This window comes from Corvus brachyrhynchos, unplaced genomic scaffold (assembly GCF_000691975.1).
Source record: "Corvus brachyrhynchos isolate BGI_N302 unplaced genomic scaffold, ASM69197v1 scaffold255, whole genome shotgun sequence".
Taxonomy (NCBI): domain Eukaryota; kingdom Metazoa; phylum Chordata; class Aves; order Passeriformes; family Corvidae; genus Corvus; species Corvus brachyrhynchos.
Window position 1 is genome coordinate 4,636,000 of NW_008238358.1, and position 16,731 is coordinate 4,652,730.

Here is a 16,731-nt window from a genome sequence, read left to right on the forward strand (position 1 = left end):
TTCCAACATTTCTTTTTTATCTGTCACAGACTTTTGGCCTACTACACAACCTTTTATTATTGGTCTTATTGCATTAGCTTGTTGGACAAAAAAAAAAAAGGCTAAATCTAAGAGTTCCCCTGCATTCCATCATTTGTTACCATGTAGGATCCTATTTGACAGTTCCATATTACTTTAGATTTAGATAAATATTCTTAGGACATATGGTATTGCATGAACTTTTGAACCACTGATTGCCAATGTATAAAAAAAGGCTAACAATATTTTTACCTCTGCATTTGCATGTTCAAATCTATAAGAAATAGATAACAAAATGGGAGAATTAAGCTGTAACCAGGATTGGATTAGACAAAATGTAGACCCAGACTTTTTTTTTTCTTTTAATTAATTATATTCACAGAGCAGAAGAATAGTTGAAAAATTAATTACTAAGAGCAAATATGAACTTCTACAGGAGTTAGAGTTCTACTAGTAATTAAGATAACTGTTTGTTCTTCTTTTCAGGCAGTTTTAGTACAACCATCTATTATATAGTTTTGTAGTTTAAACTAGATGGGGGGGGGGGGGGGGGGGGGCGGGGCCAAGGGCGGAGTGGGCGGGGCCAAAGGCGGAAGTCCCAGCCAGAAGCTTTCCTTCAAACAGTGGCCATAAGAGATTACAACCTGCAGTGAGAGACATTACAACCACACTATTTCTGGTGAGTTTACTACACAAGAAGTTCTGGTGTAACTTTTGTGACTTTAAACATATAAACCCATCAAGGAAGATGAACTATTAACATTATCTGTTTAGTCATTTTAATCTTTTGCATCTTAAATGTAATCAGGCTTTTCAGAACTGAAATTGCTAATCAGCATGTTGGATAAATGTTTCCATTTTAAAATGTGCACATTTAGACATAACAGCCGGCTGTAAAGAATATATTTATATTTGTGATTTAATGTATCACAAACTTTATATTTGATTTTATTTAGCTTTACCAAGAAACTGAGAATTTTTTTGCTAGCATGGTCTGTTCTGACAGCAGTTTTACAGCAGCAGAAAAGCATGGAGTAATAAATGAGGTGTGCATACAATGCATTATGTAGTCTTTAAAGCAAGCATGTCTTTCTAACAAAGCAAAATTTTTTTACACAATTTCAAGTGATTTCATCCCTTTCTAACATGAGCTCAATTCATGCAAAGCAATACAGATTGTGCATAAATAGAACACAGCACTCTTCTCTACTACAATGGCTGTTCATTAATTTAGCAAACTGTTCAAAATTGAGGGGAAATATTTTTTTTAGAAGAATTCTAACTTCAAAGAAATATTTTTTATGATATGAACATCAAATGAATAGCTGAGTTTTAGCCTTCAATCAATCATAATGTAAAGTAATTGTAATCTAATAAAAATAGCCATACAAAATAAGGAAATGGCAGTTGCATCGTAGAAAGACAAAAACAGGATGTTAAATTCTTACGACAATTGGAAGCAACTGATTTTTTAAGCACCCACCACCACCCGTGATAATTTGTTCAGCAGCCTCTAGGGGGTTCCGTGTGACTGCAGAGCCCTGCAATTTTATGAGCACCTGAAAACAGGTTATCAGAGATACAGGCATTTACACTGAAATTGAAAATTTCCTGCTGCATTGTCACTGCTGCAAATTTGACTGCTACACTAGCTACAGTGTTCTCTAAAGTGAAAATCACAAAAGAAAGTTCTTGAGAACTTCAGCCCACTTCACAATGTGTACTGTCATCATGGCAGTAATAAAAACATTCATTATAATTAATATAATTACATTAAATCCATATATTCATTCCTTAGGCAAGTGTATTTAAATGCCAACCACAAATTTATTCACTTTCCTTTATGTTAACAATTACTTAACTTCTTGTTTTAGAAGGCTGTCAGTAAGGAACACTAGTTTTCCTTCATTATTTCATATTCCTGTTTTTGCACGAGGCTGGAACTTTACCACCATGTACCAATTCTCCTCTGTACTTTAAGAGTCAACTACAAGATTTTATAGATTCCTGCTATTAAAAAAAAAACCAAAAAAAAACCACTAGACTGTTAATAACAGAATGGAAAAAAAAAATTAAGTTAGTCTGGTACAATGTGTCATGCCTGGCCAACCACAAATATAGCAATAGAATTATAAGCTCAGTTGGTTAGGGAACAATAAAGCCACATAAAAGTTCAAAGATTAATAACAGTATAATTATCAAAAAACCTTAAGCCATTCTTTAATGAATATTATAAAAATAACAACATTTGGGGATTTTAAAACTATTAGTCTGGATTTTTCAAACATGAGAACATGTAGTCAGAAATCCTGATTTTCTCTAGAGAAGGTCTTTGAAGAAAAGGCTGAATATTACTAGAGCCTGCTAAATTATTCTGGTTTGCTATGATACCTGCAAAGCACCACAGACGTTGCAACAGATCAGTCCTCTTAGTCATAGCTGTCACAAGAGGCTGATTTTTACCTTATACTTGTGGGGAAATTGATAGAATGAGCTATACAAATAATTCCTATACTGAGGATTTTCTTAACCTTTATTATTCACATGGCCTCAGTGTAAGGTAAAAGGTAAATAAATGAAAGTTCTAGCTGTCACAACTTTAACTGCAAATTATAAAACACCTCTTGTTATTCAATGAGTTAATTTTAAAGTCAAACCTAGGCATTCTATAGAACAGGGATAGATGAGTCCAGGAATCAATGCCTGGCTTTTCTGGCCTCATAGTTCATAGCTAGAGGAATGCTTGAGTACATTTACTTCTGGGCATGGTCCTTCTTGTGATGGACTATCAGGCAGGGATGTCATGCCCTCTTGCGCCTGACACACTTTTGTCATCCTACATCTTTGGAAACCAAAATTTAAATGAGGCTTGTCCAAAATGGAATTTAATACCCTACAGTTTAAGCTGTCCGTGGGACTTCGGGCGAGTGTTGTCCTGGTCACAAACCACAGTCACAAACAGCCCCCACCACAAGTATGCTGTGACTGGGTCAGAGGTTTGGTGGTTCCTGTTGCATGGGAAAGCTCCCGGACTACCTCCTGAAAACACAGCCCCACCTTCCTGTGGATTTATGGCATGGAAATTGAAATAAGATTAGTAAAAGCAAAGTGATGGGCTATAAAAAGGATTGTGAAATATACAGTGAAATTTGATACTGCCCAGCTCACGAGAGCATGTTACACTTCAGCCAGAACACCAGTTACCAGCGAGGTCACTGTACCTGCACACAGCTTATTTTGCTTTATACTGGCACTGCAATACACGTTTGAGTGAATACCAGTTACCAGCAAGCAGGAAGGTAGAATTTTAAAAATTGCTAGGTTAGACTGTGAGAACACTGACACACAACAGGTACAATTTTTTTCTCATTTTAAACATATTTTTAAAGACTTATATGTGTTTCAAAACACTTAAACCCAATGACTGCTTTTCTTAGACAACCTACTACCTGATGTACATTGCACCAGCTACTGCCTGTTTCATCTCCCAAAATAGATGCTTATCTAGTGAAAGCAAGTGAGCTGGAAAGCATCTTCTCAGCCTCGGTAAACCAAGAGATGATGTAACAAGTCCAGGATCTTCAGAACTCTCCAAAAGGATACATTGAGAATTCATTTTTTCCAAAATGTCATTCAGGGATGGGTAACATGCATGCATGACACATGGGCTATCTCAGAGCCAACCCAGGAAAGAGGCAGACAACGTGAATAACAAATGTCTCTTACTTTGTGGTCAGTCATAGGAGACCTCACTCAAAGTTCAGTCAGGTTAATAACAGTTTGAATGTTTATTCCAAATTAATTTGTTTCAGATTCTGTATAATTATGAACAAGTCAAGAAAGGCTTCCTTGTGTTAAAAAAATACGAGATATCAAAATTCACAAAATTGAAAATAAAATGTGACAGGGAATCAAACATATCCTTATTTCAAGATACTAATATTTCCTTTTTGAACACTTAAGCTTGTATTGAGTTAGCCTGAGTTTCAAAGGAAAATGTAACTTCAAACAATTTTTGTTTTCTATTAAGAAAATGTTGACACAAGTCCTTCAAAAATTAAAAAAATTTCCCACTACTTTCTAAACCAAAGATTTTGAAACTATGACCCTTCCTTGAAATTATTTTGGTTGCAATGACTCAGTAGTTTTATGAGAAAACATACCATTGTGACTACACGTGACTCCCTATCCCCTTGTGAAATCCCAGAGAGAGCAATTCCCATCCTGTCATTTGGGTCACATTTGGGTCCACTGCCTAACATTTCTGTGAAGTGGGTAGACAGTTCGGGAGTATTTTAATTCTTCCTTTATATATATTTAAAAAAAAAAAAAAGTGTTATGTGCATAATGCAATGAGATTAATGTCAATCTTAAAAGTAAAATTAACAATAAAATAAAATTCATAATCAGGGCATGAAAGCTCTTGAAAGTAGCAGCTCGACAGACTATTTTCTGACACATTGACCTTATGTACACAGTGAGGGCAGTGAACACAAGCCTGTTCTCCATTCCCATCAGAGTGCAGGGGAAGGGTTACAATAGCCCATCATGCAGCTTCCCTGCTTTTATTCTAAACCAAGAGGCCAATAGTTTCCTCTGTAATTGAGCTGGAGGACGTTTAAAAATAATTAATAGCATTTGGTGCAACTAGTATTATTTGTTGTGTTGTGTGCCTTCTAGTTTTTTATTGCCTGCTTCCAGAGCTTAAAGACTTTTCTTCAGAAAGGTTGAATAACAACTGTTCTGAAAGGAGTCCCAAGGCAAGACAGAGTATAAATAGCTCTGCAAGCACAACAAGATGAAGGCTCCACAGAGGCGAAAGCACATTCAGTAATTAAAAAATACTGAATCATTTAAGTAGGGAATATCCCTTTACAGTTGCAGGACATATATATTAAAAACACTACCAGGATCTGAGTTGTTTTTAACTGTCATGCCAATGGAAGTAATGCATAAACAGGAAGGGTCAATGCACAAGGGGAACAGTCTGGTCCACATGCAGAACTCTCCCTGAGGCAGGTCCACCTTTTTCACTTCCCCTCAAAGAAGGAACAGACTTTTGTCACCCTTCTAAGAGCATGTAAGCCATGTGTTCTCTTCCTACAGCTGCAGATCCACCAGCACCATGTGCCTAAGCCATCCAGTCCCAGGAGGGTCTTGCCACCTCCAGGCCCTCTCCAGAGGACCAAGAGCTGCCAGAGTGGTGAGCATAGGGTGGACATGTGGATGGAGTCCCCACCACAGCCCCCTTATATATTTATTTATTTACTTATTAGACCACTACCTACACCATGACTGCTTTATTTTCAGAGGATCTGGTTTCTTCACACTCCCATGGTTTCCACAGGTGGAGCAAACCCAGCCATGTGTAGTACCCCTCTGCACCAGCAGCCAGCTCTGATGTGAAGCAGCTAACTGACCGCACAGGGAAAGCTGTGGTTTAACTGGCTCTTCTCCTTGGGCCTTTCATACTGGGATTGACTTGACTTTATAGGAAGTCCTGACATGCAACCAATGTACAAGGCCTTCCAAAGTCTCATGAGCCACTGAAGGGGGGCTAAGCAGGGCCCTACCTGTCATTGCAGCACCATCCATCATGTCAGCAACCTCCACAGCTCTGGGAGCATGATTTGTTAGTTAACACAGCCTTTGTTAGCTCACTCTCCAGTAGCATACACCAATGGAGATCTACAGCTTTCAAAAATCTGCCAACAGTAGACAAGGGACTTAACAAAAACTAGGCCAGGTCCAAACTATGCGCTGATTTTAATCAATCAAAAATGTGGCAGAAAATATTTATTTCTTTACTATCCAGACGATCTTCCTTGCCATAGAATCTGAGGCAGGTTATCTTTGCAATTAAAATGAGACTGATGTCCCTTAAATCTAGTTTTTATCCCCTTTTAAACATGTGCAAGGAGTAGGAAACAGAAACCTTATGTATGCGGACTCTTGCCTGTTGTAGTTTACCTCTTTATTTATAGGAGCAAGCATATATGCAGCACAGATATTCTAACAACTACTGGTGGTGCACTGCACACTGTATCAGAGGAATAAAGAACAGAGCTGATGGAATGGGGAAAGTAATTTACTGTGCACTGGTTTCAGCTGCCAGTGATTGCAACAGGAACTCAGCAGATGTTTTCTTGATAAAGGTTGTTTCTTGTTGCAGAAGCAGCAGCAAAATCCATAGCGTTTTTCTGCAGGGCTCTGCACATCATGATTCTGCCATTTCAGTTAGTCTTAACAGCTGGATGATAAAAAAAATGTTCCACTGCATTATTTGAAATTTGTCACGTTGATTTAGTTTCATTACTGTTATTAAATTTTATTCTGGTATGGTTTACATATCAAGAATACATAATGGGTTTCTGTGTGGCCTGGGATTTATTCCTTGAATGAGGAAAGGACTCTACTGTGACAAAGTCATAAAGCCTTATTGACTTGATCCTTTGCCATAAACATAGGATTCAGGGAGTTAGACTGAATATTAAATTGATACAATGGTTGTATTTTCATCAGGAGAATAACTCCTTCCAAAAAAGAACCTAACAATAAGTCTAGATCTGTGGAATTTTTTAGAAATCTTCTATTAGTGGGCACAAATGGGAAAATATTCTCCTAATTAGGCAATAAGGGTAGAGAGAAACAGCACAGACATGCATATTTAACATATTGTTCAGATCCTGAAGGAAAATAAAATAAGACAAAAAATGTAACAAAAATTAAATGTGCACAGACATATGGAAGGACTTAAATATGCAAAAGGGTGTTTCTAAACAAAGAAATACCGAACACAAAAAGGCCTTTCAAAATATAAGTTGTACTGAAAGACAAGATGAACAAACAAATTGAAATTACAGACGACACTCCAGTTTGATTCAAATTCAGTTTTTGGATCTCTTCTTTTGTAATGGACCACTCACGGATCCAAAAAACTTTTGAGATGGCTCTAAATTTTGTGTTATAAGCCAGCAGCTAAATGTGAGTGACTGCCACTTTGTCACGTTCCTGGAGGGCAATTTGCACATAGGAGAAAGTTGCCATGTCATATAATGTAAATTACTCAAGATCACGTCACCTCAGAGAGATATACTCTTGCTGATTTGTAAATTAAAGACAAGCCACAAAAGTTCCTAATTCCTTCACAACATAACTACTCATGAGTTTATGCTGAAAGACTGCCATCAAAAGGCAATAAATCTTCAGGAAATAATATCACAATTCTAGCTCAAAAGCACTCATGACTTTTTCCCAACTTTCTCTGGAATATTTCTTCCAAAAGAAAGCAGATGGCAAAATACTCAGTGGGTCAACTTTTGTGTTCAGACGCTCCCAGGGGTTTCCGTTAATTCAAGTTGTCTTAAGATCACCACATTTTTCCTTGTTTCACTATCAGAAGCATTATTTGAAACCAGCGTTGCTGTTTAGTGCATTCTGGATGCATAAGCGTAAGGGGAAAAGCAAAATAACGCTACTCACTGAATTGGAATGGCAGATCCAGGACATGCCTGGGTCCAACCCAAATCCATCCTTCTCCTGGTGAAGCCCTTGGACAGATGACCTGACCTCTGCCAACCCAGCCACCCAACCAGGCAAAACCAGGTCTTCTCTGAAACTCACACACCACTGCTGAGCTGAAGTGTCTCAAGAAGCTAAATCACTATAGAGTTCCAGATTTATTTATTTACAGGTTTACTGGGGAAAAACAAATTCCTTAGAGGACAGATTTGCAGAAGAATTCAGTGCTGACCTCATTGTGTCATTACTGATGTCAGCGAAACCTGCTGAAACAAAATAAGCCCAGTGATGGACGAGTCTGCAAACCTCACATGCTGTAAACCACAAAGAGGTTCACAGCACCTTCATTCGCTGCATTGCTGCTAAGGAACAAAGCCCAGCCAGGGACAAGGGCTTCTGGCAGCTCACGAGGGAGCGTGTCAGGCCACACAGCCCCCAGCGTGGTGTCCCCAGCCTGGTGGGCGCCGGAGACGTGTGCTCGAGCACGGGGAGTCCCATCCATCGTGTTTGTGCCAAGGTCCCGGGTGTTGCCAGGGGTTACTGTGCACACAGCAAGGGACAGGGGCTGCACAACGAGGGGAAAAGCATTTCAGCCCAAAAAAGGAAAACATCGGCTACAGAAATGCAACAGCAGAGGCAAACCACCAGAGATAATCAAATGTTAATATAACCACATTCCTTTCCAGTATGATGAAAAAACATCAGAAAGCATGAAGAACATGTTTCAAGTAACAGAGGGGTTTTTCTAACAATAAATTCAGATAACTCATATGCAACTGTATGAAGACTGCCACTGCAGACCTACAAAATCAGCTTGGCACACCTCCATGAGAGCTGTGCTGCTGGGCTGGGGCCAGGCAGGACCCCCTCGCTCTGCTCCCAGCTGCTCCCAGGGCCCACAGCCACCACCAACCCTGACCCAGCAGAGAAGGAGGCTGAAATATTGCTGCTGGCACCTACCAGCCATGAGGTTCAAGCAGTCCACAACTGGGAGGCATTAAACATTTCCGGCTGTGTACACACCAATGGCATCTCCTGAGCAGCTGTGCAGAGGAAAGGTGGAGGAGCCCCCCACAACACCTATTCTGAGTGAAGGCAGCCAGAAAAACAGCCAATGCCTAAATGTTGCCTGTTCCATCTTCAGACCACACACATTTGCAGTTAGTCACCTAACTGCAGGCTGTTCTTCAGGTGCTTTCATTTCTCAAGCTTGCACACAGTGAGGAAACAATACTCTGCTAGTCCTAGGTTAAAAAAAAAACAACTTTAAATTTTTATAAGAGCACAAAGCTGTTGGCTTGAGAGTCCTGTTTTCCATAAAACTCACATTCATAACAAGCAATAAAAATGGAAGTTTGCTGCAATATAACTCATGAGTCTGCCTAAAACTTGGATCTGAAGAGATCGCCATTAAAGGTAAAATGTAGCATAGGCTTCATGCCATGCTACAGACCATTCTTTTGTTTCTTTTCAATAACAGAAAGAGTGCTAACTATGATACAGTTTTATAAGGAAGTCACCTATTTTCTAACAACATGACTGAAATTAGCCATTCATTACATGTAGGCTCTTAACTACTATTAATTGATATCTCTTTCCTTCTCCTCTCTGAGTAAGCCAAGAATACTTTGTTAAATTCTATTCTAACTCAACATTGATATTTACTGCATTCCATATAAAATTAGACATTCCTCTGTTTAAAAGGAATCAAATTAAAGCCAGAGACCTGACCTGCTAAGGGTGGCACTTTTCACAATTTTTATCAATTTCTTTGATAAGATTCACATTTAAGGCACCAGGCTGTAGCAGAACATCAGATGACACATGCAGAAAAAACATGCTGCTCTGAGTCCATTCTGCCTAAGTACAATGGATTCATAGCACATGGAAATCAATAGCAGACTTTGCATAGACAGTATTGAACTTTAGCTGCATCCAGCAGTATGGAAAAAGGACAATATGCAGTGGGGGAAAAAATGGTTCTGTCAATTAACCCGGCTACAGTGCACTGCTACCATATCCAAGAGGACTACAGGCAGTCATTGCAGCACATTCCAAGGAACTTCTGAAAGAGTGAGCCCTACCTGTAGTCAAATTAGTCACTGTAAGAATACCCCTAATAACTTAAACTTAGATGTTGATAGAACCAGACAGCATCTCAAAAAAATTTCTCTATCCAGGAATATAACTCAGAATGTTAAGTATTAGAAATGTGAATTATTAGACCAGCCTCATGCCTTTCTCCTAACAACAGGAGAAATCTCCTGCAACATTATTTCCTAGTACTTTTGTGTGCTTATTGTTATTTTAAGCATACCACACCAAGTGGCAAAGAATGCTGGTAAATGAAATAAGAAAGAGATTTTTTTACCTCACTATAGGTCTTGTTCATGCCACATGGTCAATTTGCCTGCCATCCCTTTGCTTTCCCACCTTTAATAGGAGAGAAAGTAATACCTGTCTGTTCCTTAAGACATTTATGCTGATTACTTATCACTTACCAAAATCTTTCAAACTGAAAGAAGTGTCACAGAGGCAATATGAGACATAAATTTGTCTTTCACTGTGTTTCTTACTTCCTTTTTGTGTTGAGAGCTAAGACTCGTTTCTGATAGCTATCATGTTCCACTTCTTCTCTCATCAATTATTTGAAGAAGTTACTGTCATCCAAGGCTATGTTTCTAATGATTTTTTTAGTTGTGTAATTTAAAGAGTGCAAAATCATTCAATTTCATCTTATTCTGGAGATCACTAAATGTAATTATACATGGAAATGATGAAATGAAGAAAAACTAGATATACTCTGATCCACTTTCAGGGTCTAGCATAAGAAATCCAGGTCAGTTATGCTAATTTCAAACAGTGTCAATTCACCAGAGCTACAGAAAAAATAAGACTGGTATCAAGTTATGGAGCAAAAGTTTGTTCACAACAAAGATTTCATTTTCCTCACAGAAACAGTGGAGCTAAATAAAAAGACAAATTATTCTCTTCTGACTATTTGGTCAATCAAGAATTGCAAGTAAAATATAAACACACCTTAAGCCCGATCCCAAACCCAAAAGACACCCCTCCCCAAAACCTTCAGCCCTTCCAAATCAGTTGAAAAAGACATATTGCAAAATTTCATGTAAAGCAAAGAGTTCAAGGAGATTGACCTTGGTTCTTTCAAAGGCTTTAATAAGTATTCTTTGAAGAAAAGAAATGCTAGTAAGAACAGATTCTTTCACACATGAGAAGAGTAAATGAAAGATTCAGAAATGGCTCTGACATTAAGTTCCTTTTCAAGTATTTTCTCAGCGGGAAAAAAAAGGAAGAAATGCTGGGAGCACTGAGAGAGAGTGGCATGAGGATCCTGCGAAAGAAACTGCAACAACTGATAAAGGACATATACGGAAACACATAAGGGAAATGTGAACAAATAAAAAAACCTAGACAAAATGCATTCTACAGGACTTAAAAGAATTGGTTAAACTCCTTTATGTTCACTGTGCATGAGCCAAATGACTGAAAAAATAGAGCAGAGAGAAATATTAACATTACCACCTCAAACAACAGCAAGGGTACTGCAGACAGACTCTCCTGTAAATCCAGTTTCTCTTCCTAATGGTCACTCGTCTTCAGTGAGCCTTGGGTGCAGGGCCTCGAGCAAGGGCAGGGGACTATCCAAGTGCAGATGAGCTTTAATAGGGGCCCGATGTATCTCACAGGACCTTAGCTGAAAAAGTAATTCACATTGGCTCAGCCATTTCCATGTGGGTTTTAAATTGCTGAGGTAATGAGATTACAGGAAATAAGCTGCAATGTAGCAAGGTGGTGGGAACTGTCTCCTGGCTGCCATGTGGATGACTGCTAGGAGCAGTCTGTTGGACTTCTTTATTAATGATCTGGAAAAGAGAGTACACAGCACTTGGATGAAACTCAGAGATACGAGTACGAAAGACAGCAAGATAGTGTACAAAGAAAATAATAGAGAATTTCCTACAAAAGCTAGAACCATGGAAACAAAATAACTAAAGGAGATTCAAGTTGGAAAATAGTGCATCCTAGGAGAGCATCTGAGAAGGAAAAACAGGAAGGAGAAATCTCAGATGCAATAATGATGAAAGAGCTGTAGGGAGACAGCTCATGCTAAATGACGTGAATTGGTAATGGGATATGGCGTGAAAAGGCCAATACTATATTGGACAGGGTAAATAGCTTCACATCACTGAGAAAGGAACAAATACCACTTCCTGCATGCTGCTGGTACAGCTCCATCTGGAATATTATACACGTTTCTGGATATTGACAAATTTGAGAGTTCAGAGTAGAGCACCAAACATGATCCAAAGACTAAGAGGATTGATTTATGAGGAGACATTAGAAGAGTTAAAAATATAAATTGCTTGGCTAAGAAATGATTAATGGGGGACATGATAACAGCCTACTTATATTTGAAGAAGAAAACCAGTGGGGCAACTGAGAAGCAAAAACATATACTGAGTATCAAGAAATACTTACTGATCATGAATTATTATAATCTGAGGAATAATTTCCTCAGTAGGAGAGGAATGGAGCTTTTACTTGTGGCTTTTAAACACAGACTTGAAAAATTCCTTAAGAAACCTATGTACCCACAACTGCAAAAGTTTGAACTCTGACCTCTGACCCATTCTAGTTTAGCCAAGCTGTGTGCAGTCTACAATTCCCCCTTCCCCAAGATGATTTGGGCATATTTGCAAAGATGTTACATTCTTATTTGTGTTTCTTCCCATGCTGTTTGCTACCCTGGCATTAATCAAACTAAAATAAACCATAGCTGCTGTTAGAGAAGTACTTTTGTTACTTGAGTGCCGGCAAAAGTCTCAGCACCTGTCTTACCACTGCATGCAAATAACAAACCAGCAGTCAGTCACCTACAGAGTCTTTCAGTGACTGGGTTCTTGATGAGCTACATTCAAGGTAAACATTAGATGCAAGTGCTTCTTCCTTTTTTTAAGGTGAAAAAATAACGGTATAGCAAAGCCTTACTACTCTGGTTTGTCAGAAAGCTCATGGCTGGCCAATAACACTGGAAAAACAATATGAACCTGGCAAGGCATGGAGCTGGAAGGTAATGTGAATCCTTCTTCATCCAGCCACAGGGTGTTACCCAGGGAGATACAACGCCATAAGACATGTCATGCAGAACAGAAGTTTTAAATCTTGCAGCTCCCTTAGCTAGATATATCTCCCAAAGTTAGATTAATTGTGTATCTTTCATCTTCAGCTATCTCTGAAAGGACTTATCTTTATCTCTGCTTTCAGAGGCCCATAAATTTCTCTGTGTTCAAAGGCCATCCCTTCCCCCAGTCCCTCTCTAGTTCAGATATCCTCAAATTCCAACACGACTGGCAAATCTCTCTGAATTTAATCCCCTTAAATTATCTTCCCCTTCATACCTCCTTCCATGTCTTTTTACCAATTTCCTTCCAGTGCTTCACTGCTAAGTTCATCCTTGCTGAATCCTTCTGTTGGCAACCTCCTTTTTACCAAGAACTTCCCCATTATGGAAATCAACATTGGTACTTTCTTTTTTTCCTACTACATATTTCCCGGGTACTACAAACCTAAAATATTTAAAGGCAAAGTCAATTTTAAAACCATGAAGTTTGTTTGAATGTTTTAACTTTTTCCATGGACATCTTTTTCCCCTCTCCAGAGGCAAAATTATTCATAAACTGTTACCAATGGTTATGCTTAAAGTGTTGGCTGGAGAACCTAGTGTGAAATATATTCGACTTTGACACTTGTTTTCTGCTAAGGAATTTAAATCCCTAAAAAAAATTGATTTAGTTTATAAGCAGGCAGCTATGTTTTCAATGTAATTTTTATTCATGTTTTTCTTCATCAGATATGACTGATTCAGGTAGATCAGTCCCTGTACGCTAGGTTACCATAATTATGCACTATACCCATTTCAAAATTAGTTCCAGCTAGTTAGCTTCACTGCAAGACAATTCTCACTGCCAATTGAGAATTTAACGTAGTTTGATGATGGATACATATAAACAGCAAAATCCATTATTTATACACTGTAGGAAATAAACTCTCTGGCTGGCCAGGGACATGAAGCATGTGAAGGGTTTTCATTTTAGATGGTTGGAAATTTTAAACTCAAGCAGCTTTTAATCAACATACCATTGAAAACAAATTTCAGCAGTTGCATTTCTTATTCAGCAGCGGTACAATGTGACTGAAAATAGAAGCTCCAAAAGCCTGATGGTCTATTACTCAACATGTGCTTATAATAAATTAGATGTAAATAGCAGTTATGGTGTACTAAGAAAAGCCAGAAAAGACAACCAGTTTCAATAAGCTGGAGGGGCTGAGAAAAGGGCCATTTCTGTCCTACTGTTCTGAAATAATTCCTATAATTCAAGCACTCGCATGTATCATTGGTTTCTATTATTATCCAGCTGCAGTAGCATCTAGATGCTCAAGTCCCATAGTACTAAAATAGTTTTTAGAAGGCTAGAATCAGTCACCAGAACTAGACATTGTTATCCCTCACTCTCAGCGTTGGCAGCAAGGCTGGAGCAGGCTCTGGGCTGAGGAGGAGCTGCAGGAGGTGTGCAGAGGGGTGATGGGCACCGAGGGGTACAGTGAGGACCCCTGAGCAGGGTGAGCTCCCCTGAGCCTGTGATCCTGGTAATGCAGCAAACCACCTGCAGGGTCACACCTCAGATCTTCCAACAGAGGTGGGGACCTTATCCCCCATGAAACCAAGGGCTGTAAAGACCATTGTTAATTGGGCTTAAATAGCTATGGTTACATGAGTAAAAGGGAATTAAGAAAAGTATTCAGCCTGAAGCACTGGAGCAATGAGCATCTCCCCACACATGCAAATTGACTGAAATAGAGTGAATTATCCTTGCAAGTAATAATAATAAATAAAGCTGGCTTTATTTCTGGGTCTGGTTTCCTATACTCTAAACAGCTTTCCTTTAACTCTAGGTGAAGATGGCTAATTATGAACCACACAGACAGACAGTGAAGACTGCACACCCCACCGAGTGACCAAGATACAGGCTACAGTTTTTCACAATGACATTATAAGAAGAAAGTGTTATAAAAATCAGTCATGGATTCACCATGTGAAGTCATGGCCTCCATCACTCCCTCTATTAATCCCTATCCTGCATCCCTGTGCTGTAGTTGTGGAACTTCATTCATTACTGCCATGCTGTGGGTCCTCTTTAGTTCCTCAACTCAGGGGGCTGGTTGGAGGGAGCTGGGTGCTGTGCAAAGCAAACATACACTGGAGACCTGCCTGTGTAACAGTGAACCTAGCACAGGCTGGGAGGGCAAGCTTGTTCCCTTTGGACTGTGCATACCTCTGAGGGGAATGATAAAAGTTTGTTGCAAAAGTTTGTGACGATTTGGTTCAGAGAACAATTTAGGGTGAGTCATTGGTAAGACTTCAAGATTGTGAGTTGGAACAAAAACCTCAGTGGAACAGTACAAGAATTATTTAAATTTTTTAATTATAATTCATCATGAAGAAGAAGAGAACACTTCATCCAAAGGCAATTTTACAGGAACAATTGCTCTGACACAAGCAGCGGGCAGTAAGGGAGGTGCCAGCCCAGGAAAATGTGTATGGAGCCATTGGCAGGACACGCCTGGGAAGACAAAAACTAAAAATCCAAGTGAACTCTCTAGCATATCAGCAGGTAGTATTGCAGCTGGTGACAATAAAGTTCCCACACTCATACTTCAGTAGGAAAAGGTGCAAATAAAGAACTTACTGAAAAGCACACAGAATCAGAGCTTGATCTGTGTTCAGAACAACTGAGTTTCAGAGTACGCATGGAGCTGTCACCTGTCACTTTTTCCAACAGAAAACAGAAACCAAGACTAGCTGCTTATTAGACACTGGCGACTTGTAAAAAGGGAGTCTCAGACAGCAAAGGAAACTCCTCAGTCAAACTCAGCGTTGTCAAATCCATCTCATCCTGGAATAAGAGTGAGAGCTGGTACTGAACTTCATGGGGATTTTGAGCTTCCTGGAAATTGTAGATGTGTATTTTTTACAGTAATCGCTATATAAGTGATCCTTTAATTTTCTTCCATACATCCTTTTCATACCCTCTGCAGACTCATCAGGCCACGTGGTTTTTATCCCTGACCTGATCCATTAGGTCGACTTGTATTACAGCAATGGTCTTTATTGTATATTACACAAATAGGGTCGGGCACACATTTAATGACAACTTGAAATGTGCAGTGCTTCAGGGTCCTTTCAGGTATTGCATTTATGCAAAACCATCTATTTGGAATATGAAACTTGGTATGTACTCAGTGTTCAATTTAAATACAGCAGCTCTTATTTTTTCAAGTACAATTTCAGAGTTTTTAATTGTTGTATGAATAAACAACCAATCAGGTGGTTCAGCAAATACTGTGATTTTGTCTAGTCATGTTTTCATTGTTAGAAATATGCAATTGTAAACATATTTTTGTTGGGCAAAATATACAAATACCTAAGCAGATAAAGAAAGGATAAAGATAAAGGAAAATGGTCTTCCTATCAAAGGCCACAGACTTTCACAACCTGTACCAGAGAATACTGAAATTGTCAGCTGAAGGTAGAGAATTGTAGAAAGTGCAGAAAAGAATCACTTGCATGTCACATTGTCATGGCTCACCACCTACTACACTTCAGAACAGCTGATTGTGATGGGGCCAAACTTTTTAGCAGGGCCTGTTGTAACAGAACAAAGGATAATGGTTTTAAACTAAAGGAGAGTCGATTTAGATTAGATACAAGGAAATTTCAGTGATGATGGTGATAAAACACTGGAGCAGGTTGGCCAGAGAGGTGGTGAATATCCCATCCCAGAAACATTCAGGGTGGTCACAATGGTCTAGTGGAAGGTGCACGAGGGTTGGACTAGAGGGGCTTTAAAGTTCCCTTCCAAGCCAAACCACTCAGTGATTACAGGCCCTCGCAGGGGATGAGCCGTTCTCCCGTGCCCCATGATGGATTCGCTGCTCCCCGGTGGCTCTCACGGATGATGGCTGCGACCAAACCTCTCCAGGGCCGGGCCGCGCCAGACCGCAGCGCTGGGCCGGGCCTCCGTGGTGCGGCCCGCTCCGTGACGTCACGCGTACAACGGGCAGCGCGTTGTGACGTCACGCGCGGAAGGGCGAGCGCGCCGTGACGCA

At 39.5% G+C, this 16,731-nt stretch overlaps 1 long non-coding RNA gene across 1 annotated transcript; it reads left to right on the top strand.

Moving 5' to 3' along the window:
• Positions 1-623: 623 nt before the first annotated feature.
• On the top strand, positions 624-15,965 carry LOC108447049. Its single transcript, XR_001862434.1, has 3 exons — positions 624-697; positions 5,125-5,221; positions 14,518-15,965. It is a non-coding gene; the product is annotated as an uncharacterized LOC108447049 (long non-coding RNA).
• The last annotated feature ends 766 nt before the right edge of the window (positions 15,966-16,731 follow it).